Source organism: Pantherophis guttatus, chromosome 3, assembly GCF_059756535.1.
Source record: "Pantherophis guttatus breed Tessera chromosome 3, ASM5975653v1, whole genome shotgun sequence".
Taxonomy (NCBI): Eukaryota; Metazoa; Chordata; class Lepidosauria; order Squamata; family Colubridae; genus Pantherophis; species Pantherophis guttatus.
This window is the reverse complement of record NC_142065.1, coordinates 2,226,759-2,240,335: the sequence shown is the minus strand read 5'-3', so window position 1 is coordinate 2,240,335 and position 13,577 is coordinate 2,226,759. Positions and strand designations below refer to the sequence as shown.

The window sequence follows — 13,577 nt, the reverse complement described above, 5'->3', positions numbered from 1 at the left end:
AGTCGAGGAATACCTGTATTAATTAACTAAGTGTATATATGATTATAGGGGAGATTGGGAATTGATGATAAGGAACCATAAACACTGGGAATTGATTATAGCAGTGTTTCTCAACCTTGGTAGCTTGAAGATGGGTGGACTTCAACTCCCAGAATCCCCCAGCCAACGCTGCTGGCTGGGGGATTCTGGGAGTTGAAGTCCACCCATCTTCAAGATACCAAGGTTGAGAAACACTGGATTATAGATTATTATTTTCATGCCATTGCAACTTTGAACAACACTAAAGAAACACTTGTAAATCGAGGACTTTTGTAATGCATTAATACTATATAATACTCTGTACCAGTGGTCACCCACTGGTGGTCCGTGAGAAAATTTTGGTGGTCCGCAGAAAAATTATTTGCATTTTTTATATTGCACTAAATCCAGGGTCCTCAAATTACGGCCCCTGGGACAGATACGTGCAATGAACGTTTGTGTTGCTGCAGAGAGTCTCTCCCTTCGGGGTCTTTTTGTGCGGGTCAGAGTGGGGCAGAAATTCCGACTTGGGGTCTGCTTCAGCCTCCTGGTGGGGGGCTTTGGGCGAAGGCTGGAGGAAAGTGCTGTTGGTTGCGAAGAGCCAGAGGACTTTATTCCAGTGGGACTGCATCATGGCCTGGAACTGGCTGACCATCTCAGCCCGCTGAGCCTCCAGGTGCTGGTACCTGGCCTTGCACTCCCGCAGGTCTTCCCTCTGCTTGGAAAGCCTATGCTCCTAGTCCTCAGTGAGGTGCTTCTGCTGAGCCTCCTTCTCGGTCAGATCCAATCTGAACTGAGCTGTTTTGCCAACTCTTTCTCCTGGTGGCTGCTTAGCTCCAACAACTGCTTCCTCTTGGGGCCATAAGGAGACCGGGCGGGCAGGTGAGGAGTGGCTGGGAAGGGAGGGATGAGTAGAGGCTGGTGATGTGCCCCTTGACGTGAGTGACATTGAGTTGGCCACGCCCACCCAGTCATATGACCACCTAGCCACACCCACCCAGCCAGTCATTAGGCAGATCATATTAGTGGTCCGCGGGATTTAAAATTATGAATTTAGTGGTCCCTGAGGTCCGAAAAGTTGGGGACCCCTGCTATATATTATCCCAGTGGATCAATGTCAGACTGGATCACGAGGAGGGGAGGCAGGACACGGACCAAGAACCAGAATTCTGCTTTGGGATCTCTCCCAGTCAGTGTTGAAAACAGAGGCACATCATCTGAAATTAAAGAATAAAGATCCATGCAGAGTTTAGGGGTGGTCAAGGAACGGAATCAAATCAGAATAAAGCTGGAAGGGGACCTCCGAGGTCTTCTAGTCCAGCCCCCTGCTCAAGCAGGAGACACTTCGGATAGGTGGCTGTCCAGTCTCTTCTTAAAAACCTCCAGTGATGGAGCACCCACAACTTCTGGTGGCAAGCAGTTCCACTGATCGATTGTCCTCACTGTTAGGAAGCATCTCCTTAGTTCTAGGTTGCTTCTCTCCTTGGTTAGTTTCCATCTGTTGTTTCTTGTCCTGCCTTCGGGTGCTTTGGAGAATAAGTTGACACCCCCCCTCTTCTTTGGGGCAGCCCCCCAAATATTGGAAGACTGCCATCATGTCCCCCCTAATCCTTCTTTTCTCTAGACTGGCCCAACCCAATTCCTCCAATCCTCCTTCCTATGTTTTTGTCTCCAGCCTTTCATCATCTTAGTTGCTCTTCTTTGCACTTTTTCCTGGATACTGAGGGCCACACCACTAATTTTCAAAGACCAAACACAAATGCACAGGACATGCAGCCACCGGGACCCCAGACCCCCTTTTCTGGAAGCAGCTATCTTGGCCATTCATCAACCCCCATTCCCAAGGCCTGATAGCCACTTCCGGCCTTTGTTTTAAGTGTGAAGATGAAATCAAGAATTCCTTGTGTAACCCGCCTTCCTGTCTCCTATTCCTTGGTGGAGAGTGTGTGTACAGAGCAAGAGAAATAGGGTTTCCTGTGTGGCTGTCTGCAGGGGGGTGGGGATGGGGTGGGGGTCCTTCTGGGGCGACCCCAGGCAATAAAGGGGTGGGGGAGGCTTGGATGGCCAGGAGGGAGGGAGCCTTTTAGAGAACAGAGGATTGCATCAGAAGTGGGAAAAATAAACTGTTTCTGTTTGTGTACACACACATAGAGGACTTGGGAGAGAATTGGGATAGGTGAGAGTGAAGGGTGGATCAGAAGTGGGGGAAATTGTGTGTTTCTTTGTGTGTGTTTGTGTGTCATAGGGGGACTGCATAGGTGAGAGTGAAGGGTGGATCAAAAGAGGGAAAAATGTGTGTGCATTTGTGTTAGTGTATATGTGTTAGAGGAATTAGACAGATGGAAATTAAGGGTGGATCAGAAGTGGGAAAAATTGTGTGTCTTTGCTTGTGTTAGTGTGTGTATTGGGGGGGGAATTGGATAGGTAAAGGATAGGTAAAGATGGAATTTTTGCACCCAGCTACATGTTTTCCTGGGGAGGAAGGGAGGGGGCTGTCCAAAGACCCCTTCCCCATCAAGCATTGAAATGCAGAAAGGCTGCATACTGTGGAATAATCCCCGCATATTCAAATCTCTTCCTGGGGTGATTCTGCAGGAAATCACCGCCTGAAAGGCCTTTTTGTCATGAAGATCATCCTGGAGGCAGCCTGGAAAGGGGGAAGGAGAAAGAGAATGAGAAAGAGAAGGGGAGAGGAGAGGAGGAAGAAGGGAAGAAAAAAAGAGGAGAAACAGAAAGAGGACAAGGAAAAGGAGATGGAGAAAGATAAGAGAAAGAGGAGGACAAGGAGGAGAAAGAAGGGAAGGAGGAGAAAGAAAAGGAGAAAGAGAAGGGGAGGAGGAGGAAGAGTATGAGAAAGAGAGAAAGGGAAAAGGGAAAGGAGAAACAGGAGGATGAGGGGGAAAGGAGAAAGACGAGGTGGAGAAGGGAAAGGAGAAAGAAAAAAGGGAAGGAGAAAGAAGGGAAAGGAGATAGAGAAGGGGAAAGAAAGAGAAATGAAAAGAGAAAGAGAAGGAGAAAAGGAGAAAGGAGAAAAAGAAGAAAAAAGGGGAAGGAGAAAGAAGGGAAAAAAGAAAAAGAAAGGAAAGGAGAAGGGGAAAGGAAAAGGAGAAAGAGAAGGAGAAAGAAAAAGAAAAAGAAGGGGAGGTAGAAAGAAAGAAGGGGAAGGGGTGGGACTTATTTTTTTTTTTTTTTTGCAAACCTAGGGCTTTTACAAGAGTTAAATCAATCCCAAGTGGGACAAAATCCTTTTTTTTTTTGGTCTAGCAAGGAAGAAGCCCAAATAGGACTTTGCCCCCCCCACCACTTCCTCCCCCTTTGGAACCTGCCTGATTGCAAGTGGGGGGGGGGCTAAGTGGGGAGGGGGAGCCCTAATTGGGGGGAAGTGACCTTGAAGGCTGCTTTGTCAGGCAAGAGACCCTCATTAAGTGGGAAAAGCCACCCTTGGGGCTTGCCAGAGTGGGATGAAGGCACCCCCCCTCCATCCCCTCACCCAAAGGGAGCCTGGGGAGGGGCTGGTGTTGTCCAAAGGCTGGCACAGTTGGCCTTGCAAGGGGCACCACCTCAGGGCCAGGCCAAGCGGCTAATCTCTCCTGCAGGTCCTTTTTATTTATTTGTTGATTAAATGTAAGCACCATCCATCTCCATGTCCTGCAGCGGAAAAGTCTCTTGAGAATTTTAAACATTTGGCTGGCAGGTTCCAGGGTCCTCCATCATCTCTAGGCCTCATCTCCTGTTCCATTTCAACCCTTTCTCCCCTGGTCTGTAGGGTATTTTTTTTCCTTCTCCTCCTCCTGTGCGCTTTCTCCTCTCACTTTTTCTCTCCTTTTTCTTCCCTTTTCTCCTCTCCTTCTGCTGTTCTTCCGTTTTCTTCCTCTTGTCCTTCTCCTCGTCCTTCTCCTCTCATCTTAACATATTAACAGAGTTGGAAGGAAGGGACCTTGGAGGTCATCTAGTCCAACCCCCCGCCCAAGCAGGAGACCCTACACCATTTCTGACAGATGGCAGTCCAGTCTCTTCTTGAAAGCCTCCAGTGATGAAGCTCCCACAATTTCTGGTGGCAAGCAGTTCCACGTGTTAATTGTTCTCACTGTCAGAAAATTTCTCTTTATTTCCAGGTTGAATCTCTCCTTGGTCAGTTTCCATCCATTGTTCCTTGTCTGGCCTTCAGGTGCTTTGGAAAACCGCTTGACCCTCATTCCCATTCTCCTTCCATCATTCTTCTTTATCTTGTCATTCTTCTCTTCTCCTTTTCCTCTTCCTCCTCTTCTTCTTTCTTCTCACATTCTATTTCTTTCCTCCTCCTCCTCCTTTTTTTCTTATCCTCTGCCTTTTTCTCCTCTCCTTCTCTTTTCCTCTCCTTTTTCCATCTCCTCTCCTCTCTCCTCCTGTCCTTTTCCTCTTTTCCTCCACTCCCTTTCCTCTCTTCTTCCTTCTTCTCATTCCCCTCTTCCTCCTGTCTTCCTTGCCCTTCATCTTCTCCTCTTCCTTCCTTCTTCCCCGCTTTCCTCCCCCTTTTTCACCTCCTCCTTCTCTCCTTCCCCTTTCTCTTCTTCTCCCATTCTCCTCTCCTCCTTCCTTCTTCCCTGCTTTCCTCCTCTTCCTTTTTCACCTCCTCCTTCTCTCCTTCCCCCTCCTCTCCTTCCCATTTCTCTTCTTCTCCCATTCTCCTCCTCTCCTCCTTCCTTCCTTCTCCCCTTTCCTCCTCCTCCTCCTTTTTCACCTCTCCTCCTTCTATCCTTTTTCTTCTTTTCCACCCCTCCTTCTCCTCCCCCCCTCCTTCTCCTTTAGGTTGGCCTCCCTTGCAGAGCTGTTGTGGCAGAGAAGATGCAGAGGAACTGTTTGCAAAGAGAAAGGAATGTGGTTTCAAGAACAGACATGATATGGATTTCTAAAGTGTCTTGTGAATAAAATTTCAAAAGTCGATATCTTATGTAAATCTTTCTCTGACCATAATCCAGTTCTTTTGGTACTTAGAAAAAAAGATCCTGAATTATAGATGGAGATTAATTGAAAGGAGATGGTGGTTAAGGACCATAAAAAAAAAAAAAGGAATTAAACGAATATTTTGATAATAACCTGGATAAAGCGACAAATTTAATGAGTGTTTGGGATGCCAGTAAAGCCGTCATGAGGGCTATTTAATGCAATATTATGATCTAGAGAAGATAAAATCCCAGGAAAAGATGCCAAAGACATTGTATGAAATCAGAAAGAAAGAAACAGAATTGCAAAAGGGCACCAATGGATTCTAAAATTTTACATCCAATTAAACAGTTACTTCATCAACTTTCTAGCTGAACAATTCAAGAAACAGAAACCAAACTGATTCATGCAAAACAAAAAACATTCTGAGTTTGCAAATAAACCAGAAAGATGGCATACAAATAACATGTGAATGTTTTTAAAATGTTATCTAATTTTAGGTTCTATTTAATTGGGCCAAACTATGTTATAATAATAATTTTAAATAGCAATTTTATGATGTTTGTGTATCTATATTTTTCTTGACTGTACACCGCCTTGAGTCCTACAGGAGAAAGGCGGGATAGAAATATAATAAATAAATAAATAATAAATAAATAAAATTAAGAAAGGAAAAAGAGAACATTTGCGAATATCCGTGGTGAAGGTGCCAATGTAATAAAAGATAATGATCTTATTAAAAAGTCCTGTCACAATTTTTACTCCAGTCTTTTACAAGAAGCAGGAAGTTGATATGCATAAAAACAGATGATTATCTGCAAAGACAACATTTACCTAAACTTTCATAAACCCTGTTGATTTGTGAGAAAAGAAGAATCATTGTTCCTCGGGGGGGGGGCTATACCTCTAGGTTTTACCTCATGACCCCCCCCAAACATACTACCCTTCCTGTGTGGGTGTCGATGTGTGTTTGGAAAGAATTTTGTTGCGCTACAAAAACCTGCTCAGGTAGGCTCTGACGGGCTTTCTTAGCAGCATAACAAGAGTTGGAAGGGACCTTAGAGGTCTTCTAGTCCAGCCCCCTCCCTAGACCCGTGATGGTGAACCTATGGCACACGTGCCACAGGTGGCACGCGGAGCCGTATCTGTGGACACGCGAGCATTGCCCTAGCTCAGCTCCAGCACGCATGATTTTCTGTCCTTCTGGGCCCACCAGAAGTCACCACCTGTTTCCAGCCTCTGGAGGGTCTCCGGGGAGGTGGGGAAGGCAGTTTTCGCCCTCCCCAGGCTCCTAGAAAGCCTCTGGAGCCTGGGGAGGGTGAAAAACGGGCCTTCCGGGCCACCGGAAGTCGGGAAACGGGTTGTTTTCAGCCTTCAGAGGGCCTCCGGGGAGGTGGGGAAGGCAGTTTTCGCCCTCCCCAGACTCCTAGAAAGCCTCTGGAGTTTGGGGAGGGTGAAAAACGGGCCTTCCGGGCCACCAGAAGTCGGGAAATGGGTTGTTTTCAGCCTTCAGAGGGCCTCCGGAGTGGGGGTGGGGAAGCCGTTTTCACCCTTCTCAGGCTCCAAGAAAGCCTCTGGAGCCTGGGGAGGGCGAAAAACGGGCCTACCGTGCCATCGCGTGCCAAAAGTGGGGGGAGCGCGGGGGAGGTCACGCGCATATGTGCGGGGTGCATTGAATTATGGGTGTGGGCACGGACATGCGCAAACCCCCTGCGCTGCCCCCGCTTTTGGCACGCGAAAAGGCCGTCACTGCCCTAGATCATTTCAGACAAGCGGCTGTCCAGTCTCTTCTTAAAAGCCTCCAGGGATGGAGCCCCCACAACTTCTGGAGGCAAGCAGTTCCAGTTGATGAATTGTTCTCACTGTCAGGAAATTTATCCATAATTCTAGGTTGCTTCTCTCCTTGATAAGTTTCCTTTCTGTTACTGCTTGTCCTGCCTTCAGGTGCTTTGGACAACAGAGCCGAATAAGAGTTGGAAGGGACTTTGGAGGTCATCTAGTGTCTCAAAGCAGGAGACATTATATTATCCTGGTCAAATGGTTGTCTAGTCTATTTTTGAAAACCTCCAGGAATGAGGAGCAGCTACAACTTCTGGTGGCAAGCAGTTCCACTGGTTGATTGTCCAGACTGTCAGGAAATTTCTCCATAATCCCAGGTTGCTTCTCTCCTTGATTAGTTTCCATCCGTTGCTTCTTGTCCTGCCTTTAGGGGCTTTGGACCATAAGGTGACCCTCTCTTTTCTGTGGCAGCCCCTCAAATATTGAAATACTGCTATCACGTATGCATTTTCTGAATCAATCACTTAATGAGAATAGAGCTGGAAGGGAACATTGGAGGTCTTCTAGTCCAGCCCCGTCAAGCAGGAGACACTTCAGATAGGTGGCAGTCCAGTTTCTTCTTAAAAACCTCCAGTGTTGGAGCACCCACAACTTCTGGTGGCAAGCAGTTCCACTGGTTTATTGTTCTCACAGTTAGGAAATTCCTCCTTAATTCCAGGTTGCTTCTCTCCTTGATTAGTTTTCATCCGTTGTTTTCTTGTCCTGCCTTCTGGTGCTTTGGAAAATAAGTTCCTTTTTGTGGCAGCCCCTCAAATATTAAAATACTGCTGTCATGTCACCCCTATTTTTTATTTTTTTTTGGTGAACTGTGAACTTCCTTTTCATTAAACTGGATGTACCCAATTCCTGCAAATGTTCTCCTCCAGACCCCTAATCATCCCAATCCTGAAATGAAATTAATTTACATCAGAAATGGCTTGAGACAAAACACTCACCAGGCAGGACTACATCCTACATGCCATGACATCATCACGCTGCTGGCTGGGGGATTCTGGGAGTTGAAGTCCACCCATCTTCAAGCTACCAAGGTTGAGAAATACTGATGTAAATCAAGCTAAACAACGGCTGACATGAGGAATCCTGCTTGTTCTCTGAGCTTGCTTGTTTTCCTGCAGACGTTTTACGACTCAACTAGGGAACCTCATCAGTGCTAGTAAGAAGTGATGTTTGCCGACGGTTTTATATTCTAGTATAGCACCAAGGGCCCCTCAATGTCAACCCTGAGCTACAAATATTCTCCTTTATTCAAAGCTGACACGTTTTGTGTTCAGCGTCTTGTAGGAATCAAGAGAGCACCGAAATTTCTGGATTTTAATCAGATTGGTTCCTTGGAGAAGGCGCTGCAGATTCCTAATTCCGGCTTTTTTGCAATCAGCGAGAATCCAGCTGGTCTTTCTTTCCTGGGCTGTGTAAACCAGACCTTGCCCTGGGCGATTCCTATCCATTGAGCAACCCCCTCCCCTTTTAGCCCCAGGGGCTAATTGGGAATGTGGAATTTTAAAACCCGGAGGTGCATTTTTATAACCTCCTGCTGGAAGACAAGAAGGGGCCTTTTGCTTCTCAGCCTCACTGGATCTGGAGATCCAAAGAGGATCTCCTGCTTGATTGCAGGGGATTGCAGAGAGGGGTAGACTCTCAGGGTCTTTCCCCAGCCTGCAGCCCTCCCCCACCCTGCATTTCAGCTCCCCCTGGTTACGACTTTCGGTTTCGACTCTGCAACCTGGCAGGCCTAGTTAGGATTGAATCTTTTGGGCGAGGACTTGGTGGGTTTCCATTCTCTCAATTCCTACTATTTTGGGGGGGCGGGGGGGGGCTTGCCCAAATCTTCGCTTTTTCTGCCCCCTGCCTTGTTAAGGCTCCAGAGCAGAGACCCCCCCCAAAATATCTAATCAGCCAAGGAACGCAACCACTCCTGATTGATCCTGCTTGCAACCTGCACCCCAAAACTTCACCTGAGTTTAAAAAAAAACCTCTCCAAAGTGGGAGGAAGGGGCTGCCTTTTCTGGATTGCAAAGAAACCCCCCTGTCCCCCCGCCCTGCAAGGACCCTCCTTCCCCGGTGGGGGGGGGCTCTGCCTAGGTCCTGGGGGGAGGGAAGGAGAGGAAGGCCTCCAGGCAAATAAGGATGGGGGGAGTGCCACTTTCTTAATGCAAATCGCCCTTTTGCCTTTACCTAAATTCTGCCTCCCCCCCCTCCCACCTCCAGGCTATTTGAGGGGGGGGAGAGGGGGAGAGGAAGCCTGGCCCGGGCCGGCAGCTCCTTCCTCTCTCTCTCTCTCTCTCTCTCCCCCACCCCCAGCAGGGAAACGCATTCACCTGGAGATCCGCCTCTTTGTCCTTGCCCCGGACCAGGGAGGATTACGGACTTGGGGGGAGGAGGAGGAGGAGGGAGGTTGGGGAAGGGAAAGGAGGGGAGGGGAAGGGCCGGCGGGGGAGGGGGGGCGTGCTTTGCCCTCCCATCCCCTCCCCCTCCCGCCTGGCCCGAGGGGAGGGGTCGCCCAACCCAACCCATCCTGGCCACGGCTGGGCTTTCGCGCAGGAAGGCGCAGCGCGCGGAGGGTTAAGTCGGCGCCCAGGTTCGCAGGGCGGGTTTGGGCTTCGCCCGCTTCCGATTCGAAACCCGGGAAAAGGAAAAAAAGAAAAAGAAAGAAAAGAAAAAGTCACGCCTGGCAGCGGCGGCGGAGCAGGTAGGGAGAAGCGGCGGGAGCAGCAGGAGAGGAGAGCCCAACCTGGCCGGTAGACGAGAAACTCAGCGCTGCGGAGCAAAAAAGGGGAACCAGGAGATCCCCAGCCGGAGCCGGGCAGGGGGAGCTTTCCAGCCGGGCTTGCTTTGTCTGGCCGGGGGTGGAGGGGTGGGGGGGGGCAAGGACCGGCTTTGGGCGGTGCCAGTTTGGGGGATCCCCCCTGCTGCCCGCCCTCCCCAGGCGCCCCTTTTGATCCGGTGGGCGCCTGCTTGGCTGTGCCCTGCAGAGAGAGAGAGAGAAAGTGGGGAAGGGGCAGCTGGGCTCTAGGGAGGACCTCTCCCCTCTTCTGCTTGCCTGGCTCCCCTGCACCCCCCCCGCCTGCAAAACCCCCTCCCCCCCTTTGCCCCCCCTGCTTTCCCGGGCTGCGAAGGGGCGGAAAAGCACCTGGGCTGCCCGCCCTCCAGCCGGCATCCCGGTCTCCGCTCAGCGCATCCCGGAGGTGGGCATTTGGGGGTTTGGGGGTGGGTGGGCGAGCTGGTTCCCGCCCTGCTTGAGCAAAGTTTAGTTTTCCTGGTGGGAGAGAGAGGGGTGGGGGTGGGGATCCCCGACAACCCTGCCAGGTAGGTCGCCGGACGTGGGGGAGGGGGGTTTCCTAGGGGAGGAGGGGGGCAATTCCGTGGGCAAGCAGGGTTGAGCACGCTGCGGGACCCTCTGCTCTTCTGGCGTTCCTTGGGTTGTGTTTTTTTTTCTCGGCCTTTTCCCCCCCCCCAGCCCCATTTTCTGCTGGAGACCCCCGGGTGGAGGAGTCAAAACGTTGCCCCCCGCCCCCTCGCAGGCGGGAGGGGGGGCGCCTGGCCCCCTCCCCCTCCAAGGATGTCTACTGATGATCCATGGCCATAGGTGGGGGTGGGGGGGCGCGGCCCGGGTCCTCGAGGGTCCCGCACCCTTCCACGAGTCCAGCTGGCCGAAACTGGACTCGCATCACGTGCTGGTGGCTGGAGGGTGAGAACTGATCCGAGCCTCGTTTTACGACTTCTCCAAGTTACCTACTTTCGCTTGGACTACTCAAAAGATCCGGACGGTTGCATTGTTAGCCCCCACCCCCACCCAGGCAAGAACGATGGGAGTTGTAGTCCAGCACCCAACAAAGAACCCTGGAGTTTGGGGAGGATGATGGCTAGTCGTTCCCCAGGGAGGTGGAGGTTGTGTGTTACGTCTGTTGGGCCAGTGTGGCATTTTATCCCTTTGGGCATCCTTTTTTTTTTGGCTAGTGGGGAGGGATTGCGGGAGGGGTCATAGGAGCCAGCGCTGTGCAACAGCAGCCAAAAAGGCTAATACAATCCTTGGTTGTGTTAAACAAGAGGCGTAGAATCAAAATCACGTGACGTGTTAGTACCGCTTTGTAAAGCTTTAGTAACGCCACACCTGGACTACTACATCCAGTTTGGGTCACTGCGTTTACAAAGAAGATGTTGAGACTTTGGAAAAGGAGCCTTGGTAGTACAGTGGTCTAAGGCACCCTGTTATTAACACCAGCTGCCTGCAATTACTGCAGGTTCGAATCTCGCCAAGGCTCAAGGTTGACTCAGCCTTCCATCCTTTCTAAGGTGGGTAAATTGAGGACCCAGTTTGTGGGGGCAATAAGCTGACTTTGTATAAATATACAAAAGGATGAAGGCTATTGCTTAGCACACTGTAAGCCGCCTTGAGTCTCCGGAGAAGGGCGGAATATAAATCAAATTTTTTAAAAAAAAGTGCAGAGAAGAGCAACTAAGATGATTAAAGGCCTGGAGATTAAAACATATGAAGAACGGTTGCAGGATTTGGGTTTGGCCAGTCTAGAGAAAAGAAGGAGTAGGGGAGACTTGATAGCAGACTTCCAATATTTGAGGGGCTGCTACAAAGAAGAGGGGTTCAAATTATTCTACAAACCACCTGAAGGCAGGACAAGAAGCAATGGATGGAAACTAACCAAGGAGAGAAGCAACTTAGAACTCAGGAGAAATTTCCTAACAGTGATAACAATAAACCAGTGGAACCGCTTGCCACCAGAATTTGTGGTTGCTTCATTATTGGAGGTTTTTAAGAAGAGACTGGAGAGCCATTTGTCTGAAATGGCATAGGTCAGCGCGGATGGCATGCACTCGCGAAGGACCTACCTGTTTGGCACTCGGTGAGTAAAAGGTTCGCCACCCCTGGAATAGGTTCTCCTGTTCAAGCAAGGGGCTGGACTAGAAGACCTCTAAGGTCCCTTCCAGCCCTATTCTGATGGATGATTGATGAGGAGCAGTGGTGGGCTGTTGCCGGTTTAGTTCCGACAAGCGAAGTCCACGGGGAAGCCGGATTCACTTAACAACCGGGTGACTCACTTAAGAACTACTGTGATTTGCTTAACAACTGTGGCAAAATTCAGACGCTTGGCAACTGATTCATACTTACGACGGTGGCAGCGTCCCCTTTGGTGACCTTCATTAACAAGCGAAGTCCGTGGGGAAGCCTGATTCGCTTAACAACCTCATTTAACAGCTGCTGTGATTCACTTAACAACCGTGGCGAGAAAGGCCATAAAATGGGACAAAACTCACTTAAACAAATGTCTCACTTAACAGCAGAAATTTTGGACGGTGATTCACTTAGCAACTGTGGCAAGAAGGTTGTAAAGTGGGCAAAACACACTTAACTTGTCTCATTTAGGCACAGAAATTTTGGGTCAAGCCAAGTTATACCTATATTTTACAGGCAGGATGGCTAAGCCATCATAAGAAGTAGGTTTATGCGTTGCACTTACTTAGCTGTGGTTGATGGGTGTGTGTGTGTGTGTGTGTGTGTGTCACAGGGCATCCTAGGGTCGCTTTAGGCAATTTTTGCCTTTTTATAAAACATTTTAAACACTGGTTTCTCCAAATCTGGTGCCCTAGAAGCAGGGGATTCTGGGAACTGAAGTCCAGACCTGCAAGGGCCATTCAGACTGGAGAAAGCAGCTTCGTATAAACTTCGTTAATTACGACTAATCCTCGACTTACGACAACAATTGGGATCAGGATTTCTGGCGCTGAGCAACACCGTTGTTAAGAGAAGCACACCCGATTTTATGACTGCTTTGGCCACAGCTGTTAAAGCAACGCGCCGTAGTGATTTGCTTAACGACAGTGGCAAGGAAGGTCGTAAACGGGGGCCAAATTCTAAGTGAACAAATGTCTCACTTAGCAGCAGAAATTTTGGCCTCCGTTGTGGTCGCAAGTCGAGGATGGACTCTATTTCCTACCCAACCAGCTGCGTTCTGCACCAGTTGACGTTTTCCGAATGCCCTTCAGAGTGGCTCCATTTAGAGCCGATTGCAGCCATCTAAGCAAGAGCTGGCAAGAGGGCAGGAGTGGCAGCGAGCAGGGCCTCCCAGTCCAGAAATGGGCAGATACTGGTGGATTCGCCAGTTTTGGCTCGGTTGGCTCATGGTAGCCTGGCATTTATCCTAAATAGGAGCTCTATTGCAATGAGTGGTACGACCACAGTTGAGTCCAAAGTTTCTGTTATTGAATGAGACATTGGTTAAAGTGAATTTTGCCCCATTTTACAGCTTTTCTTGCCACATTTGTTAAGTGAATCACTACAGTTGTTAAGTTAGGGTTCTCCTCCTCCTCCTCCTCCTCCTTTCTTCCTCCCTCCTTTCTTCCTCCTCCCTCCTTTCCTCCTCCTTTCTTCCTCCCTCCTTTCCTCCTCCTTTCTTCCTCCTTTCCTCCTCCTCCTTTCTTCCTCCTTCCTCCTTTCCTCCTCCTTTCCTCCTCTTCCTTGCTTTCTCCTCCTCCTTTCTTCCTCCTTTCCTCTTCCTCCTCCTTCTTTCCTCCTTTCTTCCTCCTTTCCTCCTCCTTTCCTCCTCCTCCTTCTTTCCTCCTTTCCTCCTCTTCCTTGCTTCCTCCTCCTTTCTTCCTCCTTTCCTCCTTTCTTCCTCCTTCCTCCTTTCCTCCTCCTCCTTTCTTCCTCCTTTCCTCCTCCTCCTTTCCTCCTCCTCCTCCTCCTTTCTTCCTCCTTTCCTCCTCCTCCTTTCTTCCTCCTTTCCTCCTCCTCCTTTCTTCCTCCTCCTCCTTTCCTCCTCCTCCTCCTCCTCTTCCTTTCTTCC

General features: G+C 49.6%; 1 protein-coding gene across 2 annotated transcripts in view; it reads left to right on the top strand.

Annotated features, from left to right (window-relative positions):
• Positions 1-9,298: 9,298 nt before the first annotated feature.
• The window catches only part of DNMT3B (DNA methyltransferase 3 beta), a 53,024-nt gene continuing 48,745 nt past the window's right edge, over positions 9,299-13,577 (top strand). For both annotated transcript variants that reach the window (XM_087888945.1, XM_087888944.1), the window contains exon 1: positions 9,299-9,466. The gene's annotated coding sequence lies outside the window, so the exon portion shown is untranslated. The remainder of the gene's footprint in view (positions 9,467-13,577) is intronic.